This window comes from Megascapheus bottae, chromosome 12 (genome assembly GCF_031878675.1).
Source record: "Megascapheus bottae isolate mThoBot1 chromosome 12, mThoBot2.hap1, whole genome shotgun sequence".
NCBI classification, from domain to species: domain Eukaryota; kingdom Metazoa; phylum Chordata; class Mammalia; order Rodentia; family Geomyidae; genus Megascapheus; species Megascapheus bottae.
This window is the reverse complement of record NC_143520.1, coordinates 3,548,733-3,566,909: the sequence shown is the minus strand read 5'-3', so window position 1 is coordinate 3,566,909 and position 18,177 is coordinate 3,548,733. Positions and strand designations below refer to the sequence as shown.

The window sequence follows — 18,177 nt, the reverse complement described above, 5'->3', positions numbered from 1 at the left end:
CATGAATGAGTGCTGATGAGAAAAATGGTTTCCAACTCAACATAACCATTAGTATTTTATCACAGTTTAGTTCTAAATCAAACTGAAAAATGAATTACCTATGTCTCTCCTGAGTTTGCATCCTCCTGTTCTTTCAAAATAAATATACTTGTCTTCCTTACTAAATGCAGTTCAAAAATACGGAATTACAGATAGCACTGCTTCTCATCAAGAGAAAGTGTGGGTGAGTATGCCTTCATTTGTTCATTCATTCAATAATGTTGAGTAGACACTGCCTAGTACAGTGAGAAGTGTTGGGGTCAAGATGGGAACTAAAATAAACCTGATATCTTTCTTCACAGAGATCATGGTGCTGAGGTAGGGGAAGTAGGAAGAGGCAGACACTAAATAAGAACAATGTAAGATGAAAAGAAGAGGCAGAACGTGGTGGTTTGTAGGGGTAGAGTTGTGCATCTGTCTCTAGAGTCAGGAGAGTTTCCTAACAAATGATGCTTACATATGAAGAGTAAGTTTTGCTTAGTCCAAATAGTAAAGGAAAATCATTTATGGAAAAGGAATTATGAATATACAGATCTGAAAAAAGGCAGGTCTTTGTTCCCGGAAATGAAGTCTGAGCTAGATACAAAGGAAAGAAAAGGTTTATGGGGTGGGGGGAGGGAGAGGTTGCAGAGATGATACATTGAAAAGAGTTCCAATTTTCATTATTGTCAAAATAGTGTCACAGAACACTGTTTAGGCCACCTAGATGCTTGTCATAGATGAACACGGCTAGTGCCACACAATGAGTCTTTAATCAGATCCTCTGATCTGTGTTTTAACAGTCTCACTAGACAATTCTTAAGCTGTGTAGGGTTCAAGAACCAGGGAGTAAATGAATGAAGCTCCAAAGTTGAAGTTCACTTCTACCAGTAGGTGAAGAGTATATTTATGCTGGAAGGCAATATGTTTCTGAAAATCTAAAATCTTTTCCATGGAGCCCAGAGTCTACTAGTGTTTGGCCAGCAGAAATCATTGATTCTTTTATGGAAATAGGAGCATTGGACCCAGCAAAGCAGGCCTAAAAGTAATTTTATTAGTAGAAATTAACTTTCTAAAGGATTGTGTTATTTATATAAGAAATATGTAATGTACTTTGATTAAATTCACTTCATATGTTTTATTTTTCCTTCATCTCTTCTCACTTCTCCTCCCATCCCTTTTGATGATTTCTTAAGATTTATAATGCTGTTTTCATACATGAAATTATGTAATGTGCTTCTATAATATTCACCTCTTTATTACCTTCTTCTCTCTCTCTCTTCTCCCCTGTTGGTTTTCTAATAATGAGAATGTTAAGACTTTGCATATGAACAAAAGCATATCTTATTTGTCTTATCTCACTTAACATGAGTCCATTTCCATAAATTTTCCTACAATATCATAATTTCATTTTCCTTCATTCCCTCATTGTCTATCTATATTGTATTTTCTTGACCAATTTAATTAGTTGTTGGGCATCTATGGTTGATCTATAGCTGGGATATTGTGAATAGTGGTCATTTCAACAGGAGTATGCAAGTGTTTCTATAATATCCTGATATGCAGTTATGAAACAATACATGTGGATATATCAACACATATTATACATATGTAGACATATATATGAACATATGAATATCTATATGTCTATATATGCTTATATATATTTTGGGGGGATTCTTGTTATATACCTTCTTGGGAAAGATTTGGAATATTTTAGAAAATTCCCACATTAACTGCTCTGCTGTACTTACCAGTTATATCTAGTTCCTCCTCTTCTTGAAACTCAGCTTCCCATTGAGGTTTGTGTTCCTAAGTACAAACATCCACCACCACTGTCCTTCGCTGACTTTAATTCTTAGTACTAATCAGCTATGCTTATTCTCACTGTTATGCTTATACTACTTATTCCCAAGTTTATAATTGCAAATTTTAAATGTTAAAGAAATGAAATGTAATTGTTAAAAATAAACCATCATTTTATGAAAACAAAATACTAAAAACAACCAAGATATCCTTTAGTGAGTAAAAAGTGCTGCACATTGACAATGAAATCCTGAGCACTGAAAAAAAAAGAGCTATTCTAGTGTAAAAAGAACGGGAGGAACCCAACATAATTATTGCTAAGTCAAAGGAGCCATTCTGAAGATACTATGTATCCACTATCAGTGAATGACCGTATGAATGAATCCATAAAATATCATAGAAAAGCTATAACCGTGGAGACAATACAAGACCAGGGATCCAGGGAAGAGAGAAGAGCTTGATTGTATAAGATTTATAAGGCTCAGATAGTACTTGATGTAATACCACAATAAGGGATCCATATCACATTTTTATTCATCTATTTGTCTAACCCATAAAATGTATATTACCAGAGGAAAACTAATACAAAGTATGGGCTTTGGTAGAGCATGGTAAGTCCAAGTATTTTTATTTATACTCTGGTGTGGGATAACAATAGTGGGGGAAGCTATGAATGTGTTGCAGGGGAAGACAGGGGACCCTACTTTTTTTTCCCATTTGCTATGAATCTAAAACTAATTCAAAAAGCCAATGTTTAAACTTTGTGTAAACAAAGTTCCTTCCAGAGAGGGACATTAATTATTCTCATTTATTTGAAAGCAATTTATATGACAAAACCTTCCTCAGTGCTGATGTACATACAAATAAACAATCAGGAGAGGCTGCTGCTGTTACCATTTTTGGGTGGGTCAAGAATCATCTTTACCTAACACTGTGAGTGCTTGTTTGATGTACTCTACAACTCTCTCACTGTACTCCCAACCACAACTATTCAAACAATCTTCTCATCAGAGATTCTACATGACTGACCACACGTGTTAGAAAGATGTGTGTGCACATCTAATTTGCTCTGAACTCCCTGCTAGTAAACAAGTAGATGTTCAGAGAACACCTGCAATGCTGTATGTAAGGTTCCCAGGAACATTGTATTTAGCATTACAAATTGGCTGTCTAATAGAATTAAGAAGGGAAAATACATCTCAGATCCCTGATACATTGTGAATAATTGACCAGCCACACAGGTGCGTAAGATTCAGATGAAGTTATATATATATATATATAATTTATTAACATTGATTTTTACATTATATTTTAAATGACGTGTTTAACAAACAAGTATTCAAGAAGGGAATCTCTATATTTAATCACTGGCACTTAGATTTTAGAACATAATCAAAATTAGGCTGAGGGCTTGTATATCATAGATACATATTAATCTATGTAATATAACATGTCTATACATAAGTTTTTATGTCTATGTAGTTGTGTTTGTATTTCCAGTACCATGTCCATAGCATTGGGTATGCAACTATTTCAGTCCTCGCTCTTGTACCCTATGGATTTAATAGCCATATAGTAAGGATACCATACGCCTTTTGTTCCTTAGTCTTGACTTGTCTCACTCAACATGATTCGCTCTAGATTCATCCACTTTCCAGCAAATGCCATTACTTTATCTTGTCAGATGAAGTTTTTTGTTTGTTTTGCTTTCTTTTCTTTTGGAGAATATTTACTATTAAAAGATTTGGAAGAGGCTCACACTTGTAATCCATGGAGGCTGAGATCTGAGGACAAGATTCAAAGCCAGCCCAGGCACAAAACGACCTGAGACCCTTTTTTCCATATATTTTTATTATAATTAATAAAAGGGTTATATTACATTCACCAGATGGAAGGTGGATTACTTCACATACATTGATACCCTTTCTCATGTCTTGGTACCCATTTCCCTCCCCCTCACTCCCACCGCTCATCGTTTTCCCCCTTCCCTATCCAATTTCAAATAACCAAATACAAATATATCCGATATATCAGATAACAAGGTAAAATACTGTAACAATATGAGATACCCAAGGGACAGCAAGGGGGATGAGAGACAGCATAGTACATTAAGGACAACAATCACTCATTATATGGCTTTTGTTTCTATATCCTAGAGGTCCTTTCATTTAGCATCATACTGTATGGCCTATGTATCTAGGTTTTGCTCTATTGCAAATCTCTGCTATGAGAGCTGAAGGTTTCAACTGATTATGACAAATGAGGAAACCATTGAGCCTATGTTCCTTTGAGTCTGGCTTACTTTACTTAATATGATTTTTTCTAAGTCTTTCCATTTCCTAACAAATGGGGCAATGTCATTCTGACAGCAGCGTAGAATTCCATTGTGTACAAATACCACATCTTGTTGATCCACTCATCAACTGAGGGACATCTGGGTTGGTTCCATATTTTTGCTAAGGTGAATAGTGCTGCAATGAATATCATTGTGCTAGTGGATTTAGTATATCCTTGATTCTGGAAAATTGGGTAAATGCCTAGTAGTGGAATTGCTGGGTCATAGGGGAGCTCTATGTTTAGTCTTTTGAGGCACTGCCATACTGCTTTCCTTAGTGGTTGAATGAGTTTGCACTCCCACCAACAGTGTAGTAGTGATCCCTCCTGGCCACATCCCCTCCAGCATCTGTTGTTATTAGTTTTCTTGATCCTGGCCATTCTAACTGGAGTGAGGTGGAATCTTAGAGTTGTTTTGATTTGCATTTCTTTTATGGCCAGAGATGTCGAGCATTTCTTCATGTGTCTATAGGCCATTTTTGTTTCTTCTTCAGAGAAGACTCTCTTTAAGTCTTTGGCCCATCTTTTTTTTTAATTAAAGAATTTATTATTGTTGATTTTTACATCAGATTTTTTTCTTTTTTTTATTGTAATTAGTAAAAGGGTTACATGATATTTGCCAGATAGAAGGTGCATTAATTCACATACATTGATACCCTTTCACACATCTTGGTACCCATTTCCCTCCCCCCCCACACCCCCCACCCGTCTGGGTTTTCCCCACTTCCCTATCAAATTTCAAATATCCAAATACAAATAAATTCAATATATCAGATAACAAAGTGAGATACTATAACAATATGAGATAACCAAGGGACAGCAAAGGAGATGAGAGACAACATAGTACATTAAGGACAACAATCATTCATTATATGGCTTTTGTTTCAATATCCTGGAGGTCCTTTCAATTAGCTTCATACTATATGGCCTTATTACATCAGATTGTAAATGACAAGTTTAATAAACAAGTGTTCAATAAGGGAATATCTATTTACAATCACTGGGACTTAGTATTTAGAACTTAATCATAATTAGGCTAAGGGTTTGTATGTCATAGAAATATATTAATTTATGGAATAAAACATTATGTCTATAGAGTCATAGGTTTTTATGTCTATATAGTTATGTTTATATTTCCATTACCATGTCCATAGCATTGGGTATGCAGTTACTGAGTCCTCGCTCTTGTACTCTTTGGATTTAATAGCCACATATTAAGGATACCATGCGCCTTTTGTTCCTGAGGTCTTGACTTGTCTCACTCAACATGATTCATCCATTTCCCTGTGAATGCCATTATTTTATCTTGTCTGTTGGCTATGTAGAATTCCATTGTATATATATATATATATATATATATATATATATATATCACATTTTCTGTATCCATTCATCTGCAGTAGGGCATCTGGATTGTTTCCATCGCCTGGCTATTGTGAATAGTGCAGAGATGAACACAGCTGAGCAGGTGTCCTTATCGTATCTTGGATTATGATGTTCAGGGTAGATGTCCAGAAGTGGTATGGAGAGATTGTAGGGAAGGTCTATTTTTAGTTCAAGAAACCTCCACACTGCTTTCCAGAGTGGCTGAACTAGTTTACATTCTCACCAGCAGTGTAGTAGAGTTCCTTTATCTCCACAACCCTGCCAGCAACTGTCATTGTGAATTCAAAATCTTGGCCATTCTTGTTGGGGTAAGGTGGTATCTTAGGGTTGTTTTTATTTGCATTTCCTTTATGACCATGGATGATGAACATTTTCTCATATGCTTTTCTGCCATTTTAATCTCTTCTGATACGTTTCTCTTTAGTTCCCTTGCCCATTTAGTGAATGGTTTATTGGGCTTGTGGGGGAATAGTTTCTTGAGTTCCCTGTAGATATTGGATATTAAGCATTTGTCAGATGTATTGTTGGTGAATATCTTTTCCCAGTTTGTTGGTTGTCTCTCTACTTTTGCGACTATGTTTTTATTTTTAGGTAATCCCATTTATCGAGTCTCTTTCCAATCTGTTGTGACCCTGGGATTCTGTTCAGGAATCTTTTGCCTGTGCCTATGAGTTCCAGTGTCACTCCTACTTTATCATGTAGCAGTTTCATGGTTTCCGGTCTGACGTTGAGGTCATTGATCCACGTTGAGTTAATGCTTGTGCATGATGAAAGGCTAGGGTCAATTTTTAGTTTTCTGCATGTGGCTGCCCAGTTTTGCCAGCACCAATAATTGAATAGACTGTGTTAGTTCCACTGTATATCTTTGGCTCCTTTGTCAAATACAAGTTGCCTATAGGTATGTGGTTCTATTTCTGGGTCTTCTATTGCCTTTGGCCCATCTTTTAATGGGATGGTTGTTACTTTGGAGATTAGTTTTGGAGTGATTCAATTTTTTGAGTTGTTGATATATTTTAGATATGAGGCCTTTGTCCGTTGTATGGTTGGCGAAGATCTTCTCCCATTCGGTAGGCTTCCTAATTAATTTACTAGCTATGTTCTTTTCCATACAAAAGCTCTGCAGTTTAATGCAGTCCCACTTATCCAGCCTTTCTCTGATTTGTTGTTATTCTTGGTCCTTATTAAGAAAGTTTCAACCTGTGCCAAGGAGGCCTAGTGTATCTCCTATTCCTTCTTGTAAAGTTTTCAGTGTGTAGGCTTTTACCTAGAGAAGGACCTGAGACTCTTATCTCCAATTAACCACTAGGGGAAATAGGGCTTGGCTTAAGGGTAGGGTGGTAGCCTTGAGCTGAAGAGCTCAGGGACAACTCGCAGGCCCAGGGGCACGATGGTGTCCTTGAGCTGAAAAGCTTTGGGACAGTGCCCAGGCTGAGTTCAAGCCCTATAATCCACAAAAAAAAAAAAAAAAAAGATTTGGAAGAAAAACTCTCCAGGACTCCAGGGATTTCTTGTGCTATTTCTGTTTTCCTAGAAAAAGGATTGTCCATGACATAGATTATCAAATAGAGAATAGTTTTCTAAACTCCTTATAATTTTTGTCTTCCTTTTTGGTGGGAGAGGGTTCAGTTGTGGGGCTTGAACTTTGTGCCAGGACACTTGTCCCTGAGCTTTTCAGCTCAAGGCTATCACTCTTGAGCCACAGTGCTGCTTCCTGTCCAGCTTTTTTAAAAAAATTTTATTTATTCATTTTTTTTTCTTCTATGTGTTTTTTTATTTTTTTATTTTATTTATTTTTTATTGTAATTAGTAAAAGGGTTACATGATATTTGCCAGATAGAAGGTGCATTAATTCACATATATTGATACCCTTTCACATGTCTTGGTCCCCTTTACCCTCCCCTCCCCCCGTCTTGGTTTTTCCCCCCTTCCCTATCCAATTTCAAATAACCAACTACAAATAAATCCAATATATCAGATAACAAAGTGAGATACTGTAACAATATGAGATAACCAAGGGACAGCAAAAGAGATGAGAGATAACATAGTACATTAAGGACAACAATCATTCATTATATGGCTCTACTAATAGAGCCCAAGGTTTCTACTGATTATGACTAATGAGGGAAACCATTGAGCCTAAGTTCCTTTGAGTCTGGCTTACTTCACTTAATATGATTTTTTCTAAGTCTTTCCATTTCCTAACAAATGGGGCAATGTCAATTTTTCTGACAGCAGCATAGAATTCCATTGTGTACAAATACCACAACTTGTTGATCCACTCATCAACTGAGGGACATCTAGGTTGGTTCCATATCTTTGCTATGGTGAATAATGCTGCAATGAACATTGTTGTGCTAGTGGATTTAGTATGTCCTTGTTTCTGGGTGGTTGGGTAAATGCCAAGTAGTAGAATTGCTGGGTCATAGGGGAGCTACCATACTGCTTTCCATAGTGGTTGAACGAGTTTACACTTCCACCAACAGTGTAGTAGTGATCCCTCCTGGCCACATCCCCTCCAGCATCTGTTGTTATTCGTTTTCCTGATCCTGGCCATTCTAACTGGAGTGAGGTGGAATCTTAGAGTTGTTTTGATTTGCATTTCTTTTATGACCAGAGATGTTGAGCATTTCTTCATGTGTCTATAGGCCATTCTTATTTCTTCTTCAGAGAAGACTCTCTTTAAGTCTTTGGCCCATCTTTTAATGGGATAGTTGTTACTTTGGAGATTAGTTTTGGAGTGATTCAATTTTTTGAGCTATTGATATATTTTAGATATGAGGCCTTTGTACATTGTATGGTTAGTGAAGATCTTCTCCCACTCTGTAGGCTTCCTAATTAATTTACTAGCTATGTCCTTTGCCATACAAAAGCTCTGCAGTTTAATGCAGTCCCACCTATCCAGCCTTTCTCTTATTTGCTGTGATTCTTGGTCCTTATTAAGAAAGTTTCGACCTGTGCCAAGGAGGCCTAGTGTATCTCCTATTCCTTCGTGTAAAGTTTTCAGTGTGTCAGCTTTTACCTCCAGGTCTTTGATCCATTTGGAGTTAATTCTAGTGCAGCGTGACAAAGCAGGATCCAACTATTTTGTGTGAAAGGCAAGAAGGAATGGTTTCCTCAATGAAAGAGATATATAAGGAAGATGAGATTACAAAAAGTTTATCAGAAATATGTCAAGATCCAAGATGTGAGAATGGGATTTAGATGGCATTCCATTGTTGTAGCTTGGATCTCATAGGCCCTAAAGATTATGGGCTAAAGGTCTGGGCATCAACTTCTAGCATTATTAGGAGGCAGTGGAGACTTTAAGAGAAGGGACTCAGGGGAAAGAAGTGAGGTCAACATGAACATGGCTTATAGGGATAATGAGATCCTGGCCTATCTCTTCCTTCTCTTTTTCTTTCTGAAAAGTATGAGATGAAAAAAATACAAAAAAGAAAGACCTAAGCAACTTATGGTTGATTGCATGAGTGTCACTTTTCCATGCCCAAAGCTATACTGGCTTTCTAATTCTAATACTACTGATAGAATTCCATGCTAGAATATATTGCCTAAACTTAAGTATGCATTTTTTTTCTGTTTCTTGAGGTGCAGGATAGCCTCCGGCCTGTTTCTACTGCTCTGCTGCATCTTCCACCCATTCTTGTGCTACAGTTTATTTATTCAGCCTGAGCACTGTTGTGCTAGTGTCACCAAAATGCCCAGCTGGTGTCACCAAAATGCGCAGCTTGAGTAACCAGGAAATATTGGACTCTGCAATCACCACTGACAGAGCCCAAGCAGAGACAGATTATTCTGTTTTCATTTGAGTTTTTATTTCTAGGACAAAGATATGCTTTTGTTTTTCAGTTTGTTCTCAGTTTGTTGAGTTTATACAGAAACCAAAGTGGTCATTACAATAGGTGTGGATGGGGCAAGGTTATAGATGATTCAGTGATTTTATTTAATGGTTGAATCTGATCCTCATGCCAAGTGCAAATCAGAACATTCCCTCATATTGTGATTCGTACAAGCCAGTAGTATGAAATGTTAACAAATTTCATTGTTTTCCAAATCACTCAATTAAAAAAGAAGCTGGGCGTGGTGGCTCAGGCCTAGCTACTCAGGAGGCTGAGTTCTGAGGATTGTGGGTCAAAGCCATCTCCAGCATTAAAGTCCATGAGACTTATCTCAGTTAACCACCAGAAAACCAGATTTGGGGCTTGATTCAAGGATAGCCTTGAGCTGATGAGGTCAGGACTAATGCCCAGGCACAGAGTTCAAGCCTTATGACTGACAATTTTTTTTTCTTTCTCCTTTTTTATTTATAAATTAGAAATGCCTAAACCTGAATGTCTTCAACGGATGTTTCCTGCAATTGTAGCACTTTATATCATCTCTAGTGTATCAGATTGGGAACCAACTGACTAGTCCTTCAAATTTTCATCTTTTCTTTTCTTTTCTTGTGGTACTCAGGGTTGTACTCAGAGTCCTTCGCTTGCTAGGCAGGCACTCTACTCCATGATTCAGGACCTCGTTGCTTTTTGCTTCAGTTATATTTTTCACACTGGGTATTGCCTCTTTCTTGGGGCTGCATCAGACCATGATCCTATTACCTCTGCTTCCTGCAGGACAACAGTCCTATGAGAATATAGATATGTCACTGAACCCAACCCTAGTTTCCTGGCCTTGCTCATAAACATATACAAACCAATCACATTTTCTAAATGGTTCTTGTAGTGGGGTGGTTTCCCAGTTTGGTTGTTTATTTGTTGGTTGGTTGGCTTGTTTTTCTTTTGGGGTCATGGGGCTTCAACTTGGCATGGCTGCTGTCCCTGAGCTCTTCATCTCAAGGCTACAAACCTACTCCTTGAGCCAAGTCCCACTTCCTGTTTTTTAGGGGTTAATTGGAGATAAGAGTCTCAGGTCCTTTTGTACCTGAGCTGGCTTTGAACCTTGATCCTCAGATCTCAGCCTCCTGAGTAGCTAGGATTATAGGGATGAGCTACCACACCTGGCAGTTTCCTGGTTTTTTAAAAGGTAAATAAACATTTATTTGATACCTAATAGGAAATTCCTTTGATTTCATTATGGAAATCAGACAATAATAGATTTGCAATTCAATCTATTGTCTTACTCAGTGGAAGACTATAAAAATATTTTCCTTAAAAATAACACTGAAAAATCCAATCAAAATAAGTGCAAATAAATTTATAATTTTACATTTTTAACAAAAATATACTTTGAAGGTAACTAATGAAAAGAACTGCACAGTAGCTCTCTTGATTGCCTGTGTGCATGGAACCAATAGCCGTAAGCAGCAAAACCCACAGGAACCAGAGCAAGTGCTGGAAGTTCCTGGAGAGGGTGAAGTTGCAGATTGGTCTGAAGAGCTACGACCCCAGAAAGACAAGTGTTTCTCAGGCGCTGTCAGGTTAAGTCCACTCCCTGCCCCAAATTCTCCATGTGCGTGTGCGTCCTGGGAGACCAGCAGCACTAGCCTGAGGCCAAGGCTGTGATATCCCCCACATCTGGACATCAAGGCGCTGAAGAAGCTCAACAAGAACAACAAAGTGGTCAAGAAGTATGATGCCTTTCTAGTTTCAGAGAATCTGATCAAGCAGATTCCACGAATCCTGGGCCCAGACCTGAATACGGCTAGCAAGTTTCCATCTCTGCTCACACACAATGAAAACAGGTGGCCAAAGTGGGTGAGGTGAAGTGCACTATCAGGTTCCAGATGAAGAAGGTGCCGCGTCTGGCTGTTGCTGTTGGTCATGTGAAAGTGACAGATGATGAGCCTGTGTACAACATTCACTTGGCTGTCAACTTCCTGGTGTCATTGCTCAAGAAGAATTGGCAGGATGTCCAGGCACAATAATCAAGAGCACCAGGCAAGCCCCAGTGCCTGTACTAAGATGTTTAATAAATCCTAGTGTTACCATAAAAAAAGAACTGCATAGTAATATCATGATAACCAGATTAATAAAAAATCCACTTAGAGGTCTATTTGCTTTGATTCAAGATTAGATCTTATTTTCTATACATCATGCAAGAGAGTCATAATGGATTTTTCCTCTCCCTTGAAAAATAGGAAATTGTTAGAGGCAATACGTTCATTGAATCACATTTTGTCTTGTGTCTGATTAATCTTGCATACGCAAAAAAGGAAACATGTGGGATTAATTTTTATGCTACATTGATAATAACTTTAGAGAAATCACTGGCATTATTTGGGTATAATTTTAATCTCCTATTGAAAAAGACATGAAACATATTTAACAGTCTAGTAACTCATAAAATCAAGTATCATTTTGGTTCAGAGAACGTGCAGGCTCTTGGAAATTTCCTGACAAAAGAAATTAGAATGGCAATTTTTGAGGACGGGTCTGGGGAGTATTAATTCTTCTCCCATGATTATTATCTCATGATAATTATTACTTTAAGCTAGATTTCAAAGCATCATTTATCAATTTGGTACCATAATTTATCCTGCTCTGGAATAGTGTCTTCCTTGATTGGTTTAAAACATACATATTTATAAAATTGTGTTGTGGTATAATTCTACCAGTTAACAAGGCTACATTTTTAACAGAAATTAAGTTGTGTAGGAAATATTTTTTTTGCACATAGTGGATCTAATTCCATTTGTTTTGTATTCAACGTGAGCAGAAAGATGGTATCCCACCTTTCAGTAGAGGTTTGACATCCCCAGAGGCAGTTCTGAGCACAGTGCACAACTGCCTGTGGAGCTCACCAAAAGGCCAGATGTTGTGACTAGAATGTTTCAAGGTCTGGCATCTGGAGTCTTGGCAAACCCAGAAGATAGCCTTGGGTCTTGTGCAGATTGCTAACATAGGAAATATAAGAAAGCTTCACAGCAGAAATTCTAAATGATTCGGAAGATGTAAATAGGATTGTAAAAACCTTCCATATAACCCTCGATTGTTGTGAATGATTAGCTACCTATATCAATTTAAATATATAATTAATGTTATAGTAGTTGTGTAGCTTGAGATAATTTTCCATTGACTTTAAACACATTCTAAACAGAGTATCAACTGAGTTGTTTCCAGGTATCAGACAGTGCACAGCATGCCCTTTAGTAGTTAACTAACCACAGAGGGAAAGGAACTGACAGCCTGCTCTTAGGTTTCATGGATGCACAGTCTTTTGAGCCATTCTTATGCCATTTTCTATGGAATTAAGACCTGAGATATGAAATTCATATGAGTTGTAATATGAATACAAAGTGTCTTATGGATCTGAATTTATAAACATGCCACTTTTTCTAGTGGTACAAGTTGCATATAAATATGAAAAACAGTGTAACTAGTAGCCAGAACCTTGAAAAGTTATACTGTTGGCACCATGATGCTACTTCTTAGGAGTCTATGAAAAGAAATTAACAAGTTATCAACCATGGTTGATAATAATGAATGTTTATTGTGAAGGTAATTTATTATCAAATATTGATACAGAGTTCCAATACACACAATATTATATAGTATTAAAGTAATTCCAAGATCATGTAATGACACAGAAGAGGTACATACTATTTAAGCACACAAACAAGTGTTTATAAATAGAATCAAAATTTGAAAGAAAACAAAAGTCAACTAACTCCTCAAAAGTAGAAAAATAAATATATTATCAAGTGTTATCTAGATGATGGATTTGGAAGAATTCTATTTTTTCTCCATCTTTCATAGCATTTTAAATATATTTTCTAAGGATCACGTGACAAAAATTATAAAATGCTATGCAAATAGGAATTAAAGCCAGGCTTGGTGGATCATACCTGTGATCCTTGCTACTCAGGAGGCTGAGATTTTAGGATCAAGGTTCAAAGCCAGCCTGGGCACAAAAAGACCTGAGACTTATTTCCAATTAACCTCTAGAAAACAAAAAGTGGTGCTTTGCTGAAGGGTAGGGTGGTATCCTTGAGCTGAAGAGCACAGGGACAGTACACAAGCCCAGTTCAAGCCCCATTACCCCTCCCCAAGGAATTAAAACAGTACTTATAGTATCAGCAGAATGTAAATACTCCTCAATTATTTGAAAGAGAATACAATGAGAGTTCTCTACCTGTTCTTAGGATTGTCATCTAGCTTTTAAAGATTCTGCTTTTTACCAAGACTTAGTTAACAGACTCAGTGAGGAATCCTGATACTACTGTCATGCTTTGAAATAAAAATGATCTATGTTAAAAAGTTTGTACTAAAGCTCAGATACCAGCATATATATATATATATATATATATATATATATATATATATATATATATATATAGCTAGTCCTGGGCTTGAGCTCAGGGCCTGAGCACTGTCCTTGGACTTTCTCAAGGCTAGAGCTCTACCACTTGAGCCTCAGCTTCACTTCCGGCTTTTTTCTATGTATGTGGTACAGAGGAATTGAACTCAGGTCTTCATACATGCTAGGCAAGCACTCTACCACATAGAGGCCAAACTCCTGGCCCAATTTTTAATAGTATTTCAGTAATAAGTGATTTTAAAAATGAACAACAAATTTATCATGACAGTGACATCTCTCACTCCAAAACTGGTTTATTCGTTCATCCTAAATACTAATTCTAAGTTAGGTCACTTACAATTTGTTTCCCAAGAGCTGCACTGTGTTTCCTCTCTCCTTCATTTAATGAAACTTGATCACAGCATTCTTGTTGGACTTCTGTTTTTTAGTAAGAGATTTTTCAGAAGAATTTATTTGGTATTTGCAATTGATTTCTCTTCATTAGCTTTTTAGAATACCATATTATGTGCATATTAACATATTGCATTTCCTATAAATGTGACATAATATGCTTGGAATTTGATTATTTAACTATTTCTTACCTACATTTACATGCATATATAGTGTTTATAATGCCATTTGGAAGCTGTCTTACTATTTCACTTACTTGGGGTTTAATTTCTATTAACCAGATCTTTAAAAATTCCCAACAAAACTTACTGTAACATGTGTTAGATGTTCATTTAGCCATGTCTCTAAGAGGTGAGTTGGCTTTTGGCATTAGCATCAGGACTGCAATACTTTAAATCTCATCCTTTCTCATTCTGAGGAAGGCAGCATGAGCTCAGCTGGGCCCCAGGTTCTCAGCCCAGCCCTGGGCAGAAGCAGTGAATTCAGCCATAACTACAGCAGAGTCTGATCATTCTCCTGATGAAATTACACTGATCTAATTTGCACGCTGTGAAGACATTTGGCACTGGCTGGATCGGAGCATTGACATCTTCATTGGAACTAAAAGTACACTAAGAACTGACATTACGTTTCACATTCTTTTCTGCCAGGATGTGGCATTTCATCCTCTTTAAAGGCATTATTTCAAGAACATTTAATTTGGCTTTGATATGCCTGCCATTTTGCTGGGTCTACACATTGCGCCAGAAAAGCTCAGCTGTAATAAAGTTTGGCACCAACAGCCCACCCTATACCTGCACCATCCTGTGCAATTTAATTGGCATTCAGTGGGTTGATAAATGGATTGGCTTAATGAGACAATATATTTGACATATGCAAGACTCTCCTGAGGAATAGGATTCATTTTTTCACTTCACACATCAACATGTTACAGATACCAACACAGCCACCTCCAGCAGTGGTGCTCCTGCCAGTGCTTGCCTTGTACTTGCTGACCAGTGGTGCTTCTCTCCATCATCACCCTATCTACTCCCCCAGCCACAATCAAAATCTGCTTTTATAGTCTCATTGTCTTAGCTATTTCCCCAGATACAAAGACTAAGATACCCTCTTCATTTCATTTATATAGATTGGTTTTTACCTGTTGTAAAATAGTAGCAGAACTATAAAATACAAGTAATAAGGAATTTTAGTAGTTACTTCCATATGCAATCATGTAAAGAACAAAGTAGGTGCCAGACATGGCGGTTTTAAGAATGAGTTTAACCAAGAGACACCATTTTTTTACTCTTCAGATTAGCAAACATTAAAAAGAACCAAAATACTGAATGTTGGCATGGAGTGGAATGCAGGAATCCAAGTCCTCTTACTCTGCAGGTGTGATACTAAATTAATACAACTGTCCTGGAAGATGACTGGCAACATTTATCACAAGCATAAACATGGGCATAGCTTTTTAAAAAAAATTCTATTTTTTATTGTCTGGGTAATGTACAGAGGGGTTACAGTTACATTCGCTAGGTAATAGGTGCATTACTTCTCACATATTGATATCCCTTCTCATGGTTTTGTCCCCATTTCCTTCCCCCCACTCTCTCCCAATCATCTTGCTTCCCCCCATGCCCTTTCCTATTTCAAATAAACAAATAAATGTATATACAATATACCAGGCAAGAAAGTCAGAAACCTTAACAATATAAGATTAACCAAAGGGCAAAAAACAACAATCACACAAGATAAAGCTCTTGTTTCCATATCCTAGACATTCTTTCATTGAGTCTCATCCTATATGGGGGCATAGCTTTTTTTTTTTTTTTTTTTTTGCTAGTCCTGGACTGGACTTGGGCTCTGGGCATGAGTACTGTCCTTGGTTTTTTTCTTTTCCTTTTTTTTTTTCCTCATGGCTAGAGTGCTACCATTTGAGCCACAGCACCACTTTCTGGCTTTTTTTCTATGTATGTGGTACCAAGGAATAGAACCTGGGTTTTCATGCATGCTAAGCAAGCACTCTACCACTAGGCCAAACTCCAGGTCCAGGGGCATAGATTTTTATAAGCACTTTTCCTTCTGAAAATATATTCCAAGGTAATATTGTTGAGCAGAAGGTAGATAATTAATCATGGCTATCACATTCATTATAATAGGAAAAAATTAGCAATCAAGTCTATCAAAAAACATTTCTAAAAAGATCTAGAATATCTACATTCTGGATTACTAGATATTTGAAATGATAGAGTAGAAAAAATTGTCATGAAAACCTATTTCTGGTGCCCTTTGTTCTAGAAAATGATGACATTAGATTCACTGTCATTTTTGTGAAATGTTTTAAAAGATAAACTGCATGTCTCTATGAATATGAGGGGCAAATGGCAAATATCATGAGATTAATAATGCTTACCTCTTTCTGATTGGAAGAAATTCCTTGAGAAATGTAAAATGATATCTTTATTAAATTGTTAAAATAACTTAAAATGCAAATAAGCAAGTGAATAATTATAAAATAATCAAATATTTAATCAGAAATAACTACAGAGAAATTGTTACTGCAATGAAGGTAATTTATGCTCTTGTAATTCAGTACTTACATCTGTGCTAGGCTGTGTAAGTATCCAGTTGAATATCTGTCCAGGTCGATTAAATGGAATTTCTTTCCACCTCCTGTTTCCTGGGGTTTGCCAGTTAATTTGTGGTAGCAGAAAGTAAAAATTGTGGTAGTAGAAGCCTGGTTTTAGAACATGGAAACAAAACTTTTCAACTTAGCTGGGGAGTGAAGGCCCATGTCTCGGAATGCTGAGAACTGACCATCATGATTTGCAGTCCCCTGGGAAAGAAAAGTCTATGGCACACTGTTCTGCGGTGAACGTACTCAGACAGTGGAAGTGGAGGTGTAGGCAGAGTGCCATCGTTGAGTGACAAAGAAAAAATGAACTTGAGCAAGAGAGCGAGGGCCGAAATGAATGCCAAAATAGCAGCGCCTAGACCTAATCCTTACATCGTAAGAACTAGTCTCCCTTTCTCATTTTTCTTCTTTAAATACCAGCAAAGGTTTCTAGGAACAGAACATTTTACATTAGGTTCAGACATAAAAGGTTTGGGAAGGCCCAAGGGACTGGTCACCACTTTTTATGCCTGATCATGGGGATCATAGGGTCTCCATTTAAGACCGGCTCACAAGTGGTAAAGGAAAGATGGTTGGGATGGAGTGAACGTGTTTTAGGGGAAGACCAGCTCCGTAATGACCCCCTGGAGGTACGGCCAGCGTTTGCACCGAGTCCAGCGCAGCTGCAGCGCTTGCGCTTGGATGCACACCGAGCCTGACAGGCGCTGCCTCTGGCGTCCTTCCTGCCTCGGGTGCCTGGAGCAGCCCCTAAGCCACAGCTCCTCCCTTCAACCTGATGCCAGCTCGATGTGTTCCATTCTGTTCCAAAGGAAGTTCCAACACGTACATAAGCCCAAGGAAATGAAAAAATGAAACGGTGTGTGACAGTTTCTAATTACTGCATAAAAACAACATATGGAAACTTCATTGTCCATTTCATCCCTCGATATGTACCATCAAGTCAGACTTCTTTTACTCAGTCACTCCCTGGAGCATTTGAACTTGATTTACTTCTTGTGATAAAGAGGTTTTTTTTTTTTTAACCTTGTGATGAGGTAATATTGTTTTTTCTTTTCAAAAAATTTGAACTTCTTGCTGGGAGCCCATGAAACATACTGTAAACCCCTAAACTCAGGATGCTGAGATCTGGGGATCATGGCTCAAAGGTAGGGCTTGCTAGTCCTTGAGATTCTTAAGAGTTAACCAGCTAAAAGCCAAAAGTGGAGATGTGGCTCAAGTAACAGAGCAAGCCTGAGTGAAAGAGCTAGCAGACATCACTCAGTACTGAAGCCTTGAGTTCAAGTTCCAGTCCCTGCACCAAAAATATAAAATAATAAACTTCTTGATCATTTGGAAATTTTCATAGCCTCACTCTATATTTCATTTGAAATTTC

General features: G+C 37.5%; 1 pseudogene; it reads left to right on the top strand.

Moving 5' to 3' along the window:
* Nucleotides 1–10,818: 10,818 nt before the first annotated feature.
* Nucleotides 10,819–11,437, top strand: LOC150056114 (large ribosomal subunit protein uL1 pseudogene; annotated as a pseudogene).
* Nucleotides 11,438–18,177: the final 6,740 nt, after the last annotated feature.